The sequence below is a fragment of the Molossus molossus genome, unplaced genomic scaffold (assembly GCF_014108415.1).
Source record: "Molossus molossus isolate mMolMol1 unplaced genomic scaffold, mMolMol1.p scaffold_m16_p_2, whole genome shotgun sequence".
NCBI lineage: Eukaryota > Metazoa > Chordata > Mammalia > Chiroptera > Molossidae > Molossus > Molossus molossus.
In genome coordinates, this window is record NW_023425355.1 from 131,893,165 (window position 1) to 131,908,519 (window position 15,355).

Sequence of the window (15,355 nt, forward strand, 5' to 3'; positions counted from 1 at the left end):
TGAGTCACATTTAAGTCTTTTATCCATTTTGAGTTTATTCTTGTGTAGGGTGTCAGTTGATGGTCTAGTTTCATTTTTGCATGTAGCAGTCCACTTTTCCCAACACCATTTATTAAAGAGGCTGTCCTTACTCCACTGTATGCTCTTGCCACCTTTGTCAAATATTAATTGAGCATATTGCCTTGGGTCCATTTCTGGGTTCTCTGTTCTGTTCCACTGGTCTATATACCTGTTCTTGTGATCGTACCAGGCTGTTTTGATTACAGTCTCTTTGTAGTGAAACCTGAAATCTGGTAATGTGATCCCTCCAACTTTGTTCTGCTTTTTCAAAATTTCTGTGACTATTAGAGGTATTTTTTGGTTCCATATGAACTTTTGAAGTATTTGTTCTAGTTCTGTGAAGTATGTCGTTGGTATTTTGATGGGGATTGCATTGAATGTATAGATTGCTTTGGGTAATATGGACATTTTAATGAAGTTAATTCTTTCAATCCATGAATAAGGTATGTGCTTCCACTTTTTTATATCTTCCTCTATTTCTTTTTTCAATGAACTGTAGTGTTCTGCAAATAAGTCCTTTATTTCTTTGGTTAAGTGTATTCCTAGGTATCTTAATTTTTTTTTTGCCTTGATGGTAAATGGGATTGTATTTTCAGTTTCTCTCTTTGTGAGTTCATCATTGGTGTATAAGAATGTCGTCGATTTCTTTTTAATTTTTTAATTTTTTATTTTTTTTATCCTCACCCGAGGACATTTCTTCCATTTTATGTTTAGATAGAGTGGGAGGAAGGGAGAGAGAGAGAAATATCGACGTGAAAGGGACACATCGAGTGGTTGCCACCCACACGACCCAACCAGGGCCGGGGACAAACTGCAACCGAGATACATGCCCTTAGCGGGAACCGAACCCGGGTCTCTCAGGACCGCAGGCCGACGCTCTAACCGCTGAGCCAAACCGGCCAGGGCAGTCGTCGATTTCTTAACGTTAATTTTGTATCCTGCTACTTTGCCAAATTCATTTATTAAGTCTAGTAACTTTTTGATGGAGTCTTTGCGGTTTTCTGTGTATAGTACCATGTCATCTGCGAATAATGAGTTTTTCTTCCTCCTTTCCAATTTGGATCCCTTTTATTTTTTCTTCCTGTCTGATTGCTGTGGCTAAGCCTTCCAGTACTATGTTAAATAAGAGTGGCGAAAGTAGGCATCCTTGTCTTGTTCCTGTTCTTAAGGGAAATGCTTTTAATTTTTGCCCATTGAGTAGATGTTGGCTGTAGGTCTTTCATATATGGCCTTTATTATGTTGAGATATAATCCCTCTATTCGCAGATTGCTGAGCGTTTTTATAAAAAATGCATGCTGGATTTTGTCGTATGCTTTGTCAGCATTTGTTGATATGATCATATGATTTTTCTTCTTCATTTTGTTTATGTGGTGTATCACATTTATTGATTTGCGAATATTTTAGCAGTCTTGCATCCCTAGGATGAATCCCACTTGGTCATGGTGAATAATTTTGTTGATGTATTGCTGGATTCGATTTGCTACTATTTAGTTCAGGATTTTGGCATCTATGTTCATCAGGGATATTGGTCTTTAGCTTTCTTTCTTTGTAGTGTCTTTTCCTGGTTTTGGAATTAGAATTATGCTGCCCTCATAAAACAGGTTTGGAAGTCTACCTTCCTCTTGAATTTTTTGAAATAGTTTGAGGCAAATGGGTGTTAGGTATTCATTGAATGTTTGGTAAAATTCCCCCATGAAATCGTCTGGGCCTGGGTTTTTGTTTGCTGGGAGAGCCTTGATTACATCTTTAATTTCTTTTTTGTTATCGGTCTGTTCGAGTTTTCTATCTCTTCCCGGTGTAGTTTTGGGAGACTCCGTGTTTCTAGAAATTTGTTCATTTTGCTTAGATTGTTGAATTTGTTGCCGTATAATTGTTCATAATATTTGTTTATGATCGTTTGTATTTGTGTGATGTCAGTTATTATTTCTCCTCTTTCATTTCTGATTTTGTGTATTTGGGTTCTCTGTCTTTGTTTCTTAGTGTGTCTAGCTAAGGGTCCATCAATCTTGTTTATATTTTCAAAGAACCAGCTCTTTGTTTCATTGGTCCTTTGAATTGTTTTTTTTGGTCTCCATGTCATTTATTTCTGCTCTGATCTTTACTATTCCCTTCCTTCTACTTGCTCTGGGGTTTTCTTTTTGTTTGCTTTCTAGTTCTTTAAGTTGTGGGGTTAGACAGTCAATTAGAAATTTTTCTTGTTTCTTGAGGTAGTCCTGTAGTGCTATGAACTTCCCTCTCAGAACTGCTTTCACTGCATCTCATAGATTTTGTTTTGTTGTGTGTTCATTTTCATTCGTTTCCAGGAAGTTTTTTGTTTCTTCCTTGATCTCCATGGTAACCCATTATTTGTTCAATAACATGCTATTTAGCCTTCATGTTATTAACTGTCTTTGCATGTTCTTGTTGCAAGTGATTTGTAGTTGCATGCTATTGTAATCTGAGAAGATGCTTGATATGATTTCAGTGTTTGTGAACTTGTAGAGACTTAGTTTGTGCACTAACATGGGGTGTATGTTTGTGAATGTCCCATGTGCACTTGAGAAGAATGTGAATTCTACGGAGTTGTAGTGTAATTCTCTGTAGATATCTATTGAATCCATTTGATCTAGCGCTTCATTTAGAGTCTGTGTTTCCTTGTTAATTTTTTGTCTAGAAGATCTATCCAGTGATGTCAGCAGGGTGTTAAAGTTCCCTGCTATGATTGTATTGCTGTTGATTTCTCCTTTGAAGTCCTCCAAAAGATTTTTAATATATGTTTGTGTTCCTATATTGGGTGCATATATGTTTACCAAGTTTATATCTTCCTGTTGGATGGATCCTTTCAATATTTTGTACTGGCCTTCTTTGTCTCTAGTTATGGTCTTCATTTTGAAATGTACTTTATCAGATATGAGTATTGCTACCCCAGCTTCTTTTCCTTTCCGTTTGCTTGAAAGATTTTTTTCCATCTCTTCACTTTCAACCTATGTGAGTCTTTTGTTGTGAGCTGTGTCTTGTAAACAACATATATGTGATTCATGCTTTCTTATCCAGCCAGCTACTCTGTGTCTTTTTATCGAAGCATTCGGACCATTCACATTTAAGATAATAAGTGATATGTACTTATTTATTGCCATTTTTGTTTAGCATGGTTCTATTTTTCTTCCTATTTCTTCTACTAATTACAGCAGTCCTTTTAGCATATCTTGCAGTGCTGGTTTGCTGTTAGAGAGCTCTTTATTTGACCTTCTATTTTGAATGATAGCCTTGCTGGATAAAGTAGTCTTAGATTCAGATCCTTGTTTTTCATGACCTTGATTACTTCATGCCACTCCCTTCTGGCCTGTAGTGTTTCTGTTGAGAAGTCAGCTGAGAGCCTTATGGGGTTTCCTTTGTAGGTAACCTGCTTGCCTATCTCTTGCTGCCTTTAGGATTCTCTCTTTGTCTTTAATTTTTGTCATTTTAATTACTATGCGTCTTGGTGTGGGCCTGTTTGGGTTCTTCTCACTTGGGAACTCTGTGCGTCTTGAACTTGAATGCCTTCTTCCTTCACGAAGTGAGGAAAGTTTTCAGTCACTATTTCTTCAAATAGATTCTCTAACCCTTGCCCTATTGTTTCCTCTTCGGGGACTCCTATGATGTGAATGTTATTACGTTTTCAGTTGTCCCACAGTTCTCTTAAGCTGTCTTCCTGTTTGTTTGTTTTTTTTATTGTTTTTTCCTTTTGGTTTTCTGATTGGTTTGTTTTGTGTACCCTGTATTCTAATTCACTGATCCGGTCCTCAGTTTTCTCTACTCTGCTGGTTAGTCCTTCTAATGTGTTATTTATGTCTGCTATGTCAAACTTGGTTTCTTTTAAATGTTTCTGTATCTTTACTCATGGTGCTGATGTCCTTACTCATGCTGTTGAGCTTCCTCAAGATCATGGCTCTGAACTCTACCTCTGATAATGTGCTTAACTGTGTTTTATTGATCTCATCTTTGACAGATTTCTCTTGTTCTTTCATTTGGGATTTGTTTCTTTGTTTCACCATTTTGGCTATCTCAGTGGGTATTGGAGGCTGCCATTTTTTTCTGTGGGTGTTGGTGTTCTGCTGTTTGTGGCTCCTTCTACTGAGTTTGGATGAGCCTGGGTGGGCCCATGTTAAACACCACTGTCAAGTCTTACTTTCCTGGGTCGATTTGCAAGCCCAGGAAAGGTTCAGTTATCCTCTAGCTTTTTCCTGGTGGCTAGTAGTCTCAGTTACTCAGTGCCTTAGAATGTAGCCCTGGTGTTCTGCATAAGAGGATTTCCAGAGGGTGGGATAGATGCTGGTTGTTAATGAGCCTCAATTTGTATTTCTTTGCCTCATCTGGGAAAGGCTGAATCTCCAAGGTGGGGGGTCTATTGCTTTTCCCCATAGCTGTGGGAAGGGGCACACTGGCCACTGTCCTTTGTGGCTGCAAGTCAGCAAAAACTCTGAGTGCCCGCCAAATCCCGGTGTCCCCACAGACTTCCAGCCCAGTCTGCCCTCATTCTGCAGTACCCCCCAGGTGAGTGGCTGTGGCTATTTTAGTGCTGTGTCCCTCTTCTTTGCCCTCTTGAGCATTCTTGTTCTTTATTCCCCATGGGCACTGCTCACAGCTAAGACTGCTGCTGTCCTTGGGCTACCAGCCCGCCACCCTCTCGTGCTTCCGCAGATCCTACCAGTGTTCCTGGTTATATGGTCCTGTCCTGCTGCTTTTCTGTTGCTTTTTCCCAGGATTTTTCTTTATTTTAGTTGTAATTCCTGTTTGGTCCTGGGAGATCGTCTGTGAGCTTCTATTCACTCTGCCTCTCTTTTCACCTCTTCTAAGCCTATCTTGTGCACAGCTGGGTCGCACAGGCCTTCCTTTTGTCCCCTCACCCTGCAGGTCCTGCAGGTATCTGGATCACACAGTCCCTTTTGGGACCCGGCTCTATGCCTATATTATGGGCTGCTGGTTCGCCCAGGCTTCTCTGGGGCTTCAGCACCCCGCAGGTCCTGTGTGTAACTGGATTGCAGTCCCTGCTGGGTAGCACAGGCCTCTCTGGTGCCCCCTTACCCTGCATTTCCCGTGGGAAGGCAGTTTGATTGCACCAGTCTCTCTGTGGCTCTGGCTTCCCAATGCTCCTGTAAGCTACTGGAGTGCACCTGCCTCTATGGAGCCCCAGGTCCCTCCACTGGCAGCTGGGGAGTGCTGCTGCCCTGTGGAGCTCAACTCCTGCTCAGCTTTTGCTGTAGTTTTTGGAGATGGGTCTCAGCTTCTGGTCTGTGCTTCTGTTGCCTGCAGATGGATGTCTGCTCCCCAGCCTCTGTTGCTGGGAGTATATCTCGAACCTGAACGGGCTGCTACTATGGGGGATGGTGCTGGGCTCCCAGCTGTCCATGGCTTCTGCAACCTGCACCTTGGGAGCTTCACTACTGTGCATTGGTCTGTGTTGACACAGAGTATCCACTGGTCCTATGGTGCCAGGTGCGCTGGTGGGCTCAGGTTGCTGGGCCCTAGCCGCTCCCACTGCCTCCTCCCAGGGAAGACCTGGGATCTTCCAAAATGGTGGGACCTCCCTGTGGAGCAGGGAGACGCACATTGAAGGGCCGCTTACCTTGGTAGCTGGCTGCTCCCATTGACAGCACAGGAACCTTCTGCTCCATGGGTCTGCATTGCTGGGATTTGGTCATCCACCTTCATGTCCACTCACACTTCCTCACATACTCGCTCACTCTATCACACACTCACCCTCCCTCAGGTTCTGCCAGCTGCCATCTTTTTTCTCTTTATTGATTTTAGTGAGAGAGGTAGAGAGAGAGAGAAAGATAGAAACCTCGATGAGAGAGAATATCGATTGTCTGCCTCCTGCATGCCCCCCACTGGGGATCGGGCCCACATCCTGGGCATATGCCCTAACCAGGAATAAAACCAGTGCCCTCTTGGTACATGGGTTGATGTTCAACACTGAGCCATACCACTGGACTCATTTATTTCTTTAACAAATATTTATGGAGCTACTACTATATACCAGGAGTGCTAGGGTTATAGTGGTAAACAAGAAAGCAGTTTTCCCTAAGCCGATCTATCAGGGAATAGGATATTCAAAGAAGGACATGTAATTCAAGCTATTTGAGCTATGGGGCATTTGAGGGGAAGTGGTGGTAGAAGATGATGCTGGAAAGTTAGACAAGATGCAGGCCAGGAAGGTGACAGTTGTGTTAACAATGATAATTTATTGATAGTGTTACTTTATTATTATTATACATCCCTTTTATTTAAAAGTAAAAGGTAGTGAGGACAATGGGGCAAATAGAGATTTTGTTTCAGTAAGCACAGAATCACTGGAAGAAGACTGCAAGGTGAAGGACTATGGACATTTCCAACTTGTCATTCCAGCTATATATATAAGATAGAAATTTGACTAGCACCCAAGTGGAAAGATTATATGGTTAAAGAAAAGCCACAAATCATCCAGATGGTAAAGTCTAAATGAAAGGGAAACTAAAATAGGTGGGATTTATGGAAAAGACACCTCCAAAATGAATAAAAGACAATATCCTCCTGAACACATACAGCAAGATCTAACCTCTGAACAGAATTTATTACAGAAATGAGGAAATTGTGAACTATATCTGAAGGCCTTTAAACTATTCATTTTCAAACTGTTCTATGGAATTTTAGGATTTTTTAGATGTTCTTTGGTGTTTCAGCAAAGATAACATAAACAAGAAGATAAAAATACATGTATAGCATCATTCAAAGAAAGATGGTATGGAATATAAGAGAAATTCAGATTATTGGTGAAAGGCTCATTAACACCTGTGATATTGCTCTTGTCATTGAGGAAAATATGGAGCAGAGTGATACAAAAATAGAAATAGAACCAAACATCTGGTAATAAGGTCCAGAGAAAAATATTCACAGAATGTGCCTGAATTAGCAGTTTGAAGGCTGATATTATATAAATAGTAAAAATTTAACTGAGTATGATTGTTATAGATCACTCCAGTTTGCTTGTTTTTTTTTGTAAGCTATAGTCTCTAGACAAAATGCTATTATTTTATAAAACATTCGATATATATATAACAAAACATTTGAACAATATAACAAAAATTCAGGTGTTTCAGTTTTTTCTTTTTTAAATCACCACCAAATATGGTGGAATATATTTAGTGATATCTCTACTGCTAATGGGAAAACAATGGTAAGAAAAATAGTAGGGGTGCTCGCTTCAGCAGTGCATGTACTAAAATTGGAATGATGCAGAGAAGATTAGCATGACCTCTGTGCAAGGATTGCACGCAAATAAATGAAGTGTTCCACATTTTTGTGAACCAAAATAGTAATAATAGCATTTAAACTTTAAAACTCATAATTGAAAAAATAATAAAACTTGAATTTTTGTAGCTATATAAAAGAAGAAAATAATAGGAAGGGTGGTTCTTATAAAAGGAGTTTTAAAAACATCAAATATATAAGGTATGTTGTGAATATAATACTAAGATGCCAGCATCTTTCAAAATCGTATTGGTTACTGCTATAAATATCATAATTTCATTCAGTTCTCTCTATTCCACCCCCTTTAAACTACAAATAGGTTTATTCTCTGGGTACATGAATAACACATGCTTATTTTTCTGTTTTTAATTTATCTTTATTGCTAAAGTATTACAGATGTCTCCCCATTTTCCCCCCATTGACCCCCTACACAGGGTTCCTACTGTGCCCCAGGTCTTCACCACCCTATTGTCTGTGTCCATTGGTTGTGCATATATGCATATAAGTTCTTTGGTTTATCTCTTCCCACCTCCCTGCCCGCTTTCCTCTGAGGTTTGTCAGTCTGTTCCCTGTTTCCAGGTCTCTGGATCTATTTTGTTCTCTGTGTATTTTGTTCATTGGGTTCCACATACAAGTGAGATCATGTGATGCTTGCCTTTTTCTGACTGGCTTATTTTGCTTAGCATAATAATCTCCAGGTCCCTCATGCTTATTTTAAGAAAAGAAGAGAAAATAGAGAAAAATAAGGAAGAAAACCAAAATATCACCCAGATGGTACCTCTGCTAAGTTTTGGTATTTATCATTTCAAATGTTTCTAAGCATATATCCCCAAACACTGAAAAACACTGTATATTATAATAGGCCTTTCCACATGTTGATGCTAATATATAATTTTCAATAACTGCATAATATTTTCTTCATTGGCTGTATCATGTTTTAATCAATCATTGTTGATGACTTTTTAGTTTTTTTTTTTCTATTTTTTTTGTACCATAAAAAATAATTGCCACAAATATGCTTATACACACAGGCTTTAGCAGTTATTTTACTAATCTTCAGGATAAACCACTAAGTAAAATTGCAAGCTGAGAGGGTATGTAGAGGATTTCATGTTTTAATAATAATGATTTCAATATTTAATTGACTGTATGCACATTCAATTTAAGAGAAGAAAAATAAAACAACAAGTTAAAAATCCCTATACCCAGGGGGAAATTTAACAATTGGAGAGCTTAATCTGTAATCTCTAATATCTTTCTATTTAAGTAGACTAGATAGATAAATGGAAATACATAGAGAGGTAGAAACAAGGGAGATGGGGAGGAAGGATGGATGGATATATATCTAGGAATATATATGATTCAGAAAGTAGATGTGAGTAAGTCAAAAGGCAAAATAAGCATAGATGATAACATGCTATAAGGTGATTCAGAGAATTGGCAGACAAGCCCTGGACTTGGCATCAACAGAGAGGGGGCAGAAGTGGAAAGTGGGTATGATATTAGGGATTTTATTGAAGAACTACTGAAGCTTCTTTACCTACCCATTCTCTCTAACACAGACACATATACACACATGCACACACATACACAAATGCATACACATACCCACATACAAGCACCATGAAGGATAAATTGGGATACATTTAAGTTACTTAAGTATTGCTTATTTAGGGGATTGAGAGTTGACATTCTTTCGGGCTAGTGTTTGATATAATGAAAGGGGGGTTGCTGGAAGAGGGAGTTAGAAGTCAAGCCATGTCCTTCTCAATTCTAGCACATGGAGGTTCTAAACACTGATATTGACTTCTCTTTCTAATACCTTAAAGTGGGCAGTTTAAATACCCTATCCATACACATACAGGGCTCTAAGTCAGAATTTCTACTAAAACGTTCATGACATTCATAATAATGTTACAAATGTACACTTCATTATAAAATATATTTTTCTTATTTATGTTTTGCTTTGATACTGTCTGTATAAAAATAAAGTTGCAAATTATTTTTAGTTGCAGTCTTTCTAGTAGTTAATTTTAATAATTTCAAAGTCAGTCTAACCAATTTCTATTTATCAGTTATTGTGAACTGAACTCTTTTGTCTTTTCCTCTTCTGTCTTTGAGACAAGATTTTTAACATGCTTCACTTTCCCTACCTTGTTTACCTCTTGGTCATTGTTAAAAGCATTTTCAGTGATGGATTATTGTTATAATATACTTTTACTTTAAATATATTATATTTGAAGAGTTACGGTGTATTTTTAAGTTCCAATTTATAACTCTATTATATAGAATTATTTATACATTTCTATATTAACTGGCTTTAATGTTCAATTTTGAATGCTGTATTCCATGTTCTCCTCATTTTTGAAATTTTTTTTTGTCCCCACCTGAGGATATTTTCTCATTTATCTTCAGATAAATGGAAGAGAGGGAGAGAGAGAGAGAGAGAGAGAGAAACATTGATGTGAGAGAGCCACATCAACTGGTTGCCTCCCGCATGACCCTGACCAGCACCAGGGATGAACTGCAACCAAGGTACGAGCCCTTGACTGCAATCGAACCCGTGACTTTTTGGTCCAAGGGCTGATGCTCTAACCACTGAGAAAAACCAGCCAGGGCTGAACTTTTATTTTTTATTTAATTTTCAATAAGTTGGAAAAATATTTTCTGCATAAATTGCATGAAATACTTTATGTTGTCTGCTCTTGAATACCTGCAAACATCTTTCTGATGCTTTTTCCCATAGTTCAACACATAGTTGGCTTTAAAATTTGAAATCACATTTTTCCATAAAATTTACTAAACATTGCTTCTTTGTCTTTTACCATTCAGTGTGTCAGATATGGCTGAGGCTAGCCTGATTGTTTTTCATTATTATCTAACCATTTTAAGCATATTTGTAAGATATTTTAAAATTTAACATTATGTACAATAATAAATATACTAAAATAATGCAATTGAAAATAAGTAATAACAGTCAAGCTGATGGCCCTCCTGGATGACAAAACTGGACTTTTCTGCTATTTCACCACATTTTGGAGGGCGCATGCTTCCTGATAGTTGCCTTCCAGAATAGCACATATTGTTTTCACCCACTAATAATAACTTTAAAATAGACTTTATCAAGTCTGTTTCTTTGTTTCTATGTAGCATCTATGGTATGACAGTGCTATCTTTGGAACAGTTCATGAAGTTATTATAACACCTTAACTTGCTGAAGAGCAAAACATTTTTCTTTAGCTCAGACTCTATTTGAATTTCCTCTGTATCTGACTAAACAACGCTTAGGAAGGAAATCCCTGTAGAATGTATTTTATCAGCCTAAAGATTTTTAATGGAAAGTTCTGTGGAGTCTTTGCAGTATCTTTTATGACAGAATATCTTAAAAGGTTAATTAAAAATGACAACCTTCATTACTACTCTTAGCCCCTTTAAAATGATGGGATTGACTTTGTTGTAATAAGAGAGAATGCATGTGAATTGGCAGGGGTGGAGGGATTGAGCAAAAAAAAAAAATGAGAAAAATTCATGGACACAGTTAACAGTGTGGTACTTCTGTGGGGAGGAGAGAAGGGAGAGGTGGAGGAGGGTATACGGGGATAAATGGTCATGGATGGAGACTTGACTTGGGGTGGTGAACACACAATACAGTGTACAGATGATGTGTTGTAGAATTGTGCACCTGAAACTTATATGATTCAGTTAACCAGTGTCACCCCAATAAATGTAATAAAAAGGAAAAAGAAGAGAAAGTGCTTTGTAAACAGAGGCAGAGGATGAGGTAGTGGGACCCAGACAGGTTTTGATGTCTGAGGGTTTACATTCCTAACCAAGGGTTGGATTTTAGCTGCTTGCAAACTGATAACTTTGTTTCTTTTTAAAACAGGACAATGAAAGTATCTACTTGCCATAATAGTATTATGATAATTAGACTAGAATGTATATGAAGTCCCTCACATAGTATCTAGCACAAAGTAGCTTTTTGTTAAAAATTCCATCTCTTAAAGGGCCAGACGTCTTATTAGCTGTTATTGTGTTAGGAAGATGAGTAAATAGATGGAGAAGAATAGTATTTCCTATTGAAACTGATACCCATCCAGGCATTCATACTATAAAAGTCATGATTACTAGTGGAGGAAATCAGTTTGTCCTACCCTGGAAGGCAGTTATCAAAATACCTGCTCTCTAAGAAAGTTAGTGAAATAGCAGAAAAGGCTAGTAATGTCAGCCAGGAGTCCTGTCAGCTTAACTAGACACTTCCATCTGAGTAGTGACAGTGTTCTGAACTCCAGATCCTTGTTGATGTCCACTCTAACTCCATAAGAGCCAAACTGGACTCATTGAAACTCCAAAGCCTGATAGAAATTGGCCACAAGATTTCTGGATGTCAGGCGGTAGCCAGTTTGGAAAGAGAGCACCTTTGACCCATAGGATGTGGGAGTGGAGAGATTGATTGTTTGACAATGCCAGAGTCTAGCAGACTTCTAAATACAAAGGGGGTTGGACAGATAAATTGAGGTTTTTCTCTTCATCCCTTTTTAGTAGCTTAGATTGGAAAGAAGAATACTTGTCAACAGTTAGTTAGATAAACATATGAATTCATACTCTCAGCCAAAGTTGCGAATTGTTTATTGAGGGTCTCATGTCTCATACCAAGTACAGTTTCTCAAGGGCTTATGGAATTGTCTGAGATATGAAATAAAAAATTATTATCTCTAAAACAAGAAAAGAAAAACTCATTTTGCTAGAGTTCTCAAGTATGCAGCATGATTGCTGAGATGTCATGCCTGATTATAAATTAAATAAATTATGTAAAGACAATTTTAAAACCTAAATTGTAAAAATCCTTTAAATATAATATCATATTAACTGTAGGATATGAGTACATTATAATATACTTGGTATGATGTGGGATGAAAACTCTAAATTGTGGTGGTTTAAAATTGGTTGCCAAGTGATTTCTACAACCTTTGTAATTGAAGACTGTAAAAGCTTAAAATGGTTTTGTGTGTGTGTGTGTGCAAAAATCTCTACAGTCCAGAAGCCTGAATATTATAGAATTCACATTTTTTCTATTAAGGAAAAATTGAGCATATTCCCTAAGCTCTCGGGGCCCATGTTCAGCAACATTTGCAACATCTAAAAATAGTTCACATTTCCTGAAATCTGAAAGGCGACAATTAAATTCTTGAAATGAAATAATCACAAGGGAGTCATCAGTTCACATGGCCACCAGAGTCTTTTATTATAGGAATAAGCCTAACTTTTGGCAGTGACTTGAGCTCTTAAACTTGACATTTGCCCAATTTATCATCTTGTTTGTGATCACATTAATTTGATGGGGTCTGACATCTTGTTCTGGTTTTTAGAATATTTATGATCCATTTTTTATAAGTTGAAAAATTCCCCTAATTATATTGCAGAAGCTGTCTATTTGTGCTTGTTTTGTCTTGGCATCAAAGAAGATGTTCAGCAGAGTTTGCACAGCTGTTCCATTGCTGAGCTCATGTTTCTGAACCTCAATATTTAATCCAGTTGTTAAAATTTATCCCTGACTATAAATCATTGCTGTCAGGACTCCCTTTACATGCTCTTTGTGGATACTGTTACTCATCTTTACTTCCTGTCCTTGACTATGTTTCTTAGATCCCTGGCTAAATCTTGGTCAGGAAAACAGCGACTACTATAGGTATTTACAGCAGGAAGAGGTTTTATATTGGGAATTAGAGGCTCACACGACCATTAAAGCCTAGGGGAACAAAAGTTAGAAGGGTGGATTTTAGGAAATCTACCATCTGCTGATGCCCATGTTCCCAGATGCCATTGCCAGAGAAAAATAATGCTCTTCTTATTCCATCCAGATCTCTTGCAGGTGCCTTTACTTGGCATGATCTAGATGAAACTCTGCTGGCAATGAAGTCTCAGAAATATAGTTTCCAGACTTTATGCCCCCATCCTGTAGGGGAGCATTATAAAGATGTGGGAATGGTTTCTAATATCAACAAACAATATCTGGTTTCCAGGTGTATTAATAATGTTTTTGCCCAATCATTCAAAATATGTTTGGGAAATAACTAAATAAGCCTATGTTTATAAAACTGGACAGCATCATTAATGTTGATGATTTTTATATTTCTTCTATTGTTAATTGTTCAGTTCTATAAATACATTAAGCAGGGGGGTTTGTGAGGCTGGATGAAAATGTAACAGGATTAAGTAAAACAAACAAACAAACAAAACTCATCGAAACAGACAACAACATGATAATTACCAGAGGGAAGGGGTTGGGTGAAGGGAGGTAGAAGAGGGTAGAGGGGGGATAAATGGTGATGGAAGGAGACTTGAGTTGGGTGGTGAAGACAATACAGTATACAGATAATATATTATATAATTGTATACCTATATAATTTTATTAATTGATGTCACCCCAATACATTCAATACATTAAAAATAAAATACATTAAGCAAATTTATATTCTGTTCTATATCTGATAAAAATTAAAATCTCCCATTTTAGTGGGTCTAATTTTGTATGTTGTTGTTTCTCTTAAATCTTCTTTGTAGTTTATCTGTCTTAACCATGTAGTTAGATATTTCCTTTTTTTAAAAAAAAAAAAATATGTTTTATTGATTTTTTAGAGAGTGAGGAAGGGAGAGATAGAAACATCCATGTGAGAGACAAACATCAATCGGCTACCTCCTGCACACCCCCTACTGGGGATCAAGCCCACAATAGAGGCATGATGACCGGAAATGGAACTGGGACCTCTCAGTCCATGGGCTGATGCTCAATCCACTAAGCCACACTGGCTGTATTAGGGATATTCTTTTTATTGTGAGCTCATGTTTCTTGGAATTTTGTTGCCTGTATTTATAGTGCACTATTTCAATGAGAATTTGTATTTGCTTCTGCTAGGAACCCAGGAACATGATCATCCCAGGAGCATATAATCTATTTTTCCATCTTGAATTTTTTTCGGCTATACAGTGTGAACTTAGACCCAAACCCACTTGAATACAGATGAGTGGTTAAGCATTTTTTTAAAATGTGTTTCCTTTATTGATTTGAGAGAGAGAGGAAGTGAAAGGGAGAGAGAGATAGAAACATCAATGAGAGAGAACATCGATTGACCGCCTCCTGCATGCTCCCCATTGGGGATCTGGCCCACGACCTGGGTATGTGTCCTGACTGGGAATCGAACCAGTGACCTCTTGGTGCTTGGGTCGACACTCAACCACTGAGCCACACTGGCTGGATAGCATTTGGGGGTTTTGTTTGTCCTTCCCATTTTATGCGGAAGAATGATGAAGACAGACACACATCACTCCCATTTTTTACTAGTTTACCCACTGAAAGTGTGCCCCTTAAGGAACTGTACATATACATGGGAGCTTTGATGTGAATTCCACCCTTCTTAGATCCCAGGCATTATTTATTTCCTGTTTCCACATGTGGCCATTAAAACTCATGTTTTAAGTCACTGTCTGAGAGAACCTGCTATGTTGGACTTGGAGTCTATGTTGTCTGTGGTTCTTTTATTTTTCTTTTATGCTTTTAATATATTTTATTCCACTATATTTCCCCCTTCTTATTACAGTATTTCCTTGTTATCTTATTCTATTTACATTTCATTAATACTCAAACTACATGTATCTGAACAAATATCCCTTTGTCTGACTCCAGATATCAGAAAATATCTCCTTTTCTGACTCCATAATATAAAATAAGATACCCTCTCCCCATTCTCTCTCTTTTTTAAATTAATTAATTTATTTTTGTTACAGATATTTCTCCTTTTTCCCCCACTGATTCCCCTCCCTCCCTGCCCTGTCCCCAGCTTTGTTGTCCATGTCCATTGTTCATGCACACATGCATATAAGTTCTGTGGTTTATCTCTCCCCCACTACCCCCTCTTCTGAAGATTGTCAGTCTGTACCCCACTTACATGTCTCTGGAACTACCCCATTCCCCAGACTGTTATGTTTATTATATTCCACAAATAAGTGAGATCATATGATACTTGTTTTTCTCTGTTTGGCTTCTTT

At 37.9% G+C, this 15,355-nt stretch overlaps 1 non-coding gene across 1 annotated transcript; it reads left to right on the plus strand.

Moving 5' to 3' along the window:
* Positions 1 to 7,253: 7,253 nt before the first annotated feature.
* LOC118636766 lies at positions 7,254 to 7,360 on the plus strand. Its single transcript, XR_004960751.1, has one exon. It is a non-coding gene; the product is annotated as a U6 spliceosomal RNA (small nuclear RNA).
* Positions 7,361 to 15,355: the final 7,995 nt, after the last annotated feature.